This window comes from Prorops nasuta, unplaced genomic scaffold, assembly GCF_024137725.1.
Source record: "Prorops nasuta isolate Cenicafe-Biocafe unplaced genomic scaffold, Cenicafe_Pnas_1.2 PNAS00009, whole genome shotgun sequence".
Lineage (NCBI taxonomy): Eukaryota > Metazoa > Arthropoda > Insecta > Hymenoptera > Bethylidae > Prorops > Prorops nasuta.
This window is the reverse complement of record NW_027116806.1, coordinates 888,630-896,208: the sequence shown is the minus strand read 5'-3', so window position 1 is coordinate 896,208 and position 7,579 is coordinate 888,630.

The window sequence follows — 7,579 nt, the reverse complement described above, 5'->3', positions numbered from 1 at the left end:
CCCCTCTCAAGGCTGGTGTTTCTCCTGCGAACCTTATACGAAAAACGGAAAGCGAAAACTATACTTCCGAGGGACGAATCGGACGAAGTAGCTCCTTTCGGGGAGAATTCGACTTCGGGATTCTATCTCCTGCGGAAAACGAAAACGGAAGGATCGGGGACGAACGAAGTAGCTCCTTTCGGGGAGAATTCACCTTCGGGCCCCACGATCTGCGATACTTAAAACTAACGCGACTAAACACAAAACTTCACGATATTTCCAGCCCAATCTCACTTAGTTAAATATCGCGAACTCCCGACCAAAATGAATCTTCACAATAGGAAATAAATCATCAATATTCTACACGATATACGATATCTTAAAATCTACCATTAAAAATCTATTTACAAATCGTCATATTTCCGTAACCGAATATCTATATGTTAACGAATTCTCTCGAATGATTCATAATTCTACTTCCGTCTACGAACCGGAATTACGTTTCTTCTCAATATACCCCCGCGCTTCGAGTAGGTAAACGACAATTAGTCGATTTAAGTTCGTACCAGGATTCTATGGGTCCTGTAGTCTCTCACGATCGCCAAGTAGGAATTCACGCTAACCTTTTAAGGCCGGAAACGGCAAAGTCGATGAGCAGGCGAAGCGACGAGCAGATCAGCGGGCAGGCGAACAGGCCGGTCGACGAGCAGGCGAAGCGGCGAGCTGGATAGGCAGAGCGGCGAGCAGGTCGACGAGCAGGCGATCGAGCAGGCCGGCGAAACGACGAGCAGGCAAAGCGACGAGCAGGACAGGCAAGGCGGCAGGCAACACTTCCCGGTACTTCAAGATTAAACTCTTGTTCGTACTCGTTGAAGACTCAATCGCGCGTCCGCACTCTTCTCCGACATGACTAGGTGTGTCTGTACTTCTCCAAGACTAGATAAGGTGTGTCGCAAAATTCGGAAGCTGTGATCCGCTAGATCTCGGTCTCTTACCCCCAGTTCATCATAACTCTCAATCTAATTGGCGGAGCTGGATCATCCGTTGGTACCACCAATTAATTTCAAGGTCTTACTTTCTCCGAAAATTCAACTTGAATTTTCGGTAGTTACTCAGGGTCAAAGTTCTTTCGTGATATTTAGCCCAGGACATATGGGCAAGTACCGTTGTGATACTTTTACGACCTGTCAATCACCGAGTCTTCTAGCTTAAGTCGGATGATTGCTAGGACGTTATCCAGGATTCTTTATTATGGCCGTGATAATGTGGCCATAATATATATATTCAGACTCTATATGAAATCCTCTATATATGTTTGGCGAAACTGTACTATCCTAAAATAGTACAGGGTCACAATATGTTCCTTATTTACGATTACCACATGTAACGACGATGAAAATGTTCTTGTTGGATAGTTTTCTCACAGATAAGGACAATGAAAACTTTCCTGTTGGATAGTTTTATTACGAATTCAATTTACTTGTTGCGTTTGCACATGAATTTGCTTATTGCAAAAAAAACTATCATGTATATGTTCCTTATTTACGAGTACCACATGTAACGACGATGAAAATGTTCCTGTTGCATAGTTTTCTCACAGATAAGGACAATGAAAACTTTCCTGTTGGTTAGTTTTATTACGAATTCAATTTACTTGTTGCGTTTGTACATGAATTTGCTTATTGTAAAAAAAACTATCATGTATATGTTCCTTATTTACGAGTACCACATGTAACGACGATGAAAATGTTCCCGTTGCATAGTTTTCTCACAGATAAGGACAGTGAAAAGTTTCCTGTTAGATAGTTTTATTACAAGCATCACATATACGACGATGAAAAGGTTACTGTTGGATAGTTTTGTCACAGATAAGGACGATGAAAACTTTCCTGTTGGATAGTTTTATTACGAAATCAATTTACTTGTTGCGTTTGTACATGAATTTGCTTATTGCAAAAAAAACTATCATGTATATGTTCCTTATTTACGAGTACCACATGTAACGACGATGAAAATGTTCCTGTTGCATAGTTTTCTCACAGATAAGGACAGTGAAAAGTTTCCTGTTAGATAGTTTTATTACAAGCATCACATATACGACGATGAAAAGGTTACTGTTGGATAGTTTTGTCACAGATAAGGACGATGAAAACTTTCCCGTTGGATAGTTTTATTAGGAATTCAATTTACTTGTTGCGTTTGTACCTGAATTTGCTTATTGTAAAAAAACTATCATGTATATGTTCCTTATTTACGATTACCACATCTAACGACGATGAAAATGTCCCTGTTCTATAGTTTTCTCACAGATAAGGACAATGAAAACTTTCCTGTCGATAGTTTTATTACGAGTTCAATGTACTTGTTGTGTTTGTACGTGAATTTGCTTAATGTAAAAAGACTATCATGAATATGTTGCCTATTTACGATTACCACATCTAACGACGATGAAAATGTTCTTGTTGGATAGTTTTCTCACAGATAAGGACAATGAAAACTTTCCTGTTGGATAGTTTTATTACGAATTCAATTTACTTGTTGCGTTTGCACATGAATTTGCTTATTGCAAAAAAAAACTATCATGTATATGTTCCTTATTTACGAGTACCACATGTAACGACAATGAAAATGTTCCTGTTGGATAGTTTTCTCACAGATAAGGACAATGAAAACTTTCCTGTTGGATAGTTTTATTACGAATTCAATTTAATTGTTGCGTTTGTACATGAATTTGCGTAATGTAAAAACTACCATGTATATGTTCCTTATTTAAAAGTACCACATGTAACGACGATGAAAATGTTCCTGTTGGATAGTTTTATTACGAATTCAATTTACTTGTTGCGTTTGTACATGAATTTGCTTATTGTAAAAAAACCATCATGTATATGTCCTTATTTACGAGTACCACATGTAACGACGATGAAAACTTTCCTGTTGATAGTTTTATTACGAGTTCAATGTACTTGTTGTGTTTGTACGTGAATTTGCTTAATGTAAAAAGACTATCATGAATATGTTCCCTATTTACGAGTACCACATGTATCGTCGATGAAAATGTTCCCTTTGTATAGTTTTCTTAAGTATAAGGACGATGAAAACTTTCCTGTTGGATAGTTTTATTACGAATTCAATTTACTTGTTGCGTTTGTACCTGAATTTGCATATTGTAAAAAAACTATCATGTATATGTTCCTTATTTACGAGTACCACATGTGACGACGATGAAAATGTTCCTGTTGGATAGTTTTATTACGAATTCAATTTACTTGTTGCGTTTGTACATGAATTTGCTTATTGTAAAAACTATCATGTATATGTTCCTTATTTACGAGTACCACATGTAACGACGATGAAAATGTTCCTGTTGGATAGTTTTCTCACAGATAAGGACAATGAAAACTTTCCTGTTGGATAGTTTTATTACGAATTCAATTTACTTGTTGCGTTTGTACATGAATTTGCGTAATGTAAAAACTACCATGTATATGTTCCTTATTTAAGAGTACCACATGTAACGACGATGAAAATGTTCCTGTTGGATAGTTTTCTCACAGATAAGGATAAGGAAAACTTTCCTGTTGATAGTTTTATTACGAATTCAATTTACTTGTTGCGTTTGTACATGAATTTGCTTATTGTAAAAAAACCATCATGTATATGTCCTTATTTACGAGTACCACATGTAACGACGATGAAAACTTTCCTGTTGATAGTTTTATTACGAGTTCAATGTACTTGTTGTGTTTGTACGTGAATTTGCTTAATGTAAAAAGACTATCTTGAATATGTTCCCTATTTACGAGTACCACATGTAACGACGATGAAAATGTTCCCTTTGTATAGTTTTCTTAAGTATAAGGACAATGAAAAATTTCCTGTTGGATAGTTTTATTTCGAAATCAATTTACTTGTTGCGCTTGTACATGAATTTGCTTATTGCAAAAAAAACTATCATGTATATGTTCCTTATTTACGAGTACCACATGTAACGACGATGAAAATGTTCCTGTTGCATAGTTTTCTCACAGATAAGGACAATGAAAAGTTTCCTGTTAGATAATTTTATTACAAGCATCACATATACAACGATGAAAAGGTTCCTGTTGGATAGTTTTCTCAAAGATAAGGACGATGAAAACTTTCCTGTTGGATAGTTTTATTACGAATTCAATTTACTTGTTGCGTTTGTACCTGAATTTGCTTATTGTAAAAACTATCATGTATATGTTCCTTATTTACGAGTACCACATGCAACGACGATGAAAATGTTCCTGTTGGATAGTTTACTCACAGATAAGGACAATGAAAACTTTCCTGTTGGATAGTTTTATTACGAATTCAATTTACTTGTTGCGTATTTACATGACTTTGCTTATTGTAAAAAAACCATCATGTATATGTCCTTATTTACGAGTACCACATGTAACGACGATGAAAACTTTCCTGTTGGATAGTTTTCTCACAGATAAGGACAATGAAAACTTTCCTGTTGGATAGTTTTATTACGAATTCAATTTACTTGTTGCGTTTGTACCTGAATTTGCTTATTGTAAAAAAACTATCATGCATATGTTCCTTATTTACCATTACCACATGTAACGACGATGAAAATGTTCTTGTTGGGTAGTTTTCTCACAGATAAGGACAATGAAAACTTTCCTGTTGGATAGTTTTATTACGAATTCAATTTACTTGTTGCGTTTGCACATGAATTTGCTTATTGCAAAAAAAACTATCATGTATATGTTCCTTATTTACGAGTACCACATGTAACGACGATGAAAATGTTCCTGTTGGATAGTTTTCTCACAGATAAATACAATGAAAACTTTCCAGTTGGATAGTTTTAATACGAATTCAATTTACTTGTTGCGTTTGTACATGAATTTGCTTATTGCAAAAAAAACTATCATGTATATGTTCCTTATTTACGAGTACCACATGTAACGACGATGAAAATGTTCCTGTTGGATAGTTTTCTCACAGGTAAGTACAATGAAAACTTTCCTGTTGGATAGTTTTATTACGAATTCAATTTACTTGTTGCGTTTGTACCTGAATTTGCTAATTGTAAAAAAAAGTATCATGTATATGTTCCTTATTTACGAGTACCACATGTAACGACAATGAAAATGTTCCTGTTGAATAGTTTTCTCACAGATAAGGACAATGAAAACTTTCCTGTTGGATAGTTTTATTACGAATTCAATTTACTTGTTGCGTTTGTACATGAATTTGCTTATTATAAAAAGTATCATGTATATGTTCCTTATTTACGAGTACCACATGTAACGACAATGAAAATGTTCCTGTTGGATAGTTTACTCACAGATAAGGACAATGAAAACTTTCCTGTTGGATAGTTTTATTACGAATTCAATTTACTTGTTGCATTTGTACATGAATTTGCGTAATGTAAAAACTACCATGTATATGTTCCTTATTTAAGAGTACCACATGTAACGACGATGAAAATGTTCCTGTTGGATAGTTTTCTCACAGATAAGGATAAGGAAAACTTTCCTGTTGATAGTTTTATTACGAATTCAATTTACTTGTTGCGTTTGTACATGAATTTGCTTATTGTAAAAAAACCATCATGTATATGTCCTTATTTACGAGTACCACATGTAACGACGATGAAAACTTTCCTGTTGATACTTTTATTACGAGTTCAATGTACTTGTTGTGTTTGTACGTGAATTTGCTTAATGTAAAAAGACTATCATGAATATGTTCCCTATTTACGAGTACCACATGTATCGTCGATGAAAATGTTCACTTTGTATAGTTTTCTTAAGTATAAGGACGATGAAAACTTTCCTGTTGGATAGTTTTATTACGAAATCAATTTACTTGTTGCGTTTGTACATGAATTTGCTTATTGTAAAAAAAACTATCATGTATATGTTCCTTATTTACGAGTACCACATCTAACGACGATGAAAATGTCCCTGTTCTATAGTTTTCTCACAGATAAGGATAATGAAAACTTTCCTGTCGATTGTTTTATTACGAGTTCAATGTACTTGTTGTGTTTGTACGTGAATTTGCTTAATGTAAAAAGACTATCATGAATATGTTCCCTATTTACGAGTACCACATGTAACGACGATGAAAATGTTCTCTTTGTATAGTTTTTTTAAGTATAAGGACAATGAAAAATTTCCTGTTGGATAGTTTTATTTCGAAATCAATTTACTTGTTGCGCTTGTACATGAATTTGCTTATTGCAAAAAAAACTATCATGTATATGTTCCTTATTTACGAGTACCACATGTAACGACGATGAAAATGTTCCTGTTGCATAGTTTTCTCACAGATATGGACAATGAAAAGTTTCCTGTTAGATAATTTTATTACAAGCATCACATATACGACGATGAAAAGGTTCCTGTTGGATAGTTTTCTCAAAGATAAGGACGATGAAAACTTTCCTGTTGGATAGTTTTATTACGAATTCAATTTACTTGTTGCATTTGTACCTGAATTTGCTTATTGTAAAAAAACTATCATGTATATGTTCTTTATTTACGAGTACCACATCTAACGAAGATGAAAATGTTCCTGTTGGATAGTTTTCTCACAGATAAGGCTAATGTAAACTTTCCCGTTTATAGTTTTATTACGAGTTCAATGTACTTGTTGCGTTTGTACATGAATTTGCTTATTGTAAAAAAAACTATCATGTATAAGTTCCTTATTTACGAGTACCACATGTAACGATGATGAAAATGTTCCTGTTGGATAGTTTTCTCACAGATAAATACAATGAAAACTTTCCAGTTGGATAGTTTTAATACGAATTCAATTTACTTGTTGCGTTTGTACATGAATTTGCTTATTGCAAAAAAAACTATCATGTATATGTTCCTTATTTACGAGTACCACATGTAACGACGATGAAAATGTTCCTGTTGGATAGTTTTCTCACAGGTAAGTACAATGAAAACTTTCCTGTTGGATAGTTTTATTACGAATTCAATTTACTTGTTGCGTTTGTACCTGAATTTGCTAATTGTAAAAAAAAGTATCATGTATATGTTCCTTATTTACGAGTACCACATGTAACGACAATGAAAATGTTCCTGTTGAATAGTTTTCTCACAGATAAGGACAATGAAAACTTTCCTGTTGGATAGTTTTATTACGAATTCAATTTACTTGTTGCGTTTGTACATGAATTTGCTTATTATAAAAAGTATCATGTATATGTTCCTTATTTACGAGTACCACATGTAACGACAATGAAAATGTTCCTGTTGGATAGTTTACTCACAGATAAGGACAATGAAAACTTTCCTGTTGGATAGTTTTATTACGAATTCAATTTACTTGTTGCGTTTGTACATGAATTTGCGTAATGTAAAAACTACCATGTATATGTTCCTTATTTAAGAGTACCACATGTAACGACGATGAAAATGTTCCTGTTGGATAGTTTTCTCACAGATAAGGATAAGGAAAACTTTCCTGTTGATAGTTTTATTACGAATTCAATTTACTTGTTGCGTTTGTACATGAATTTGCTTATTGTAAAAAAACCATCATGTATATGTCCTTATTTACGAGTACCACATGTAACGACGATGAAAAC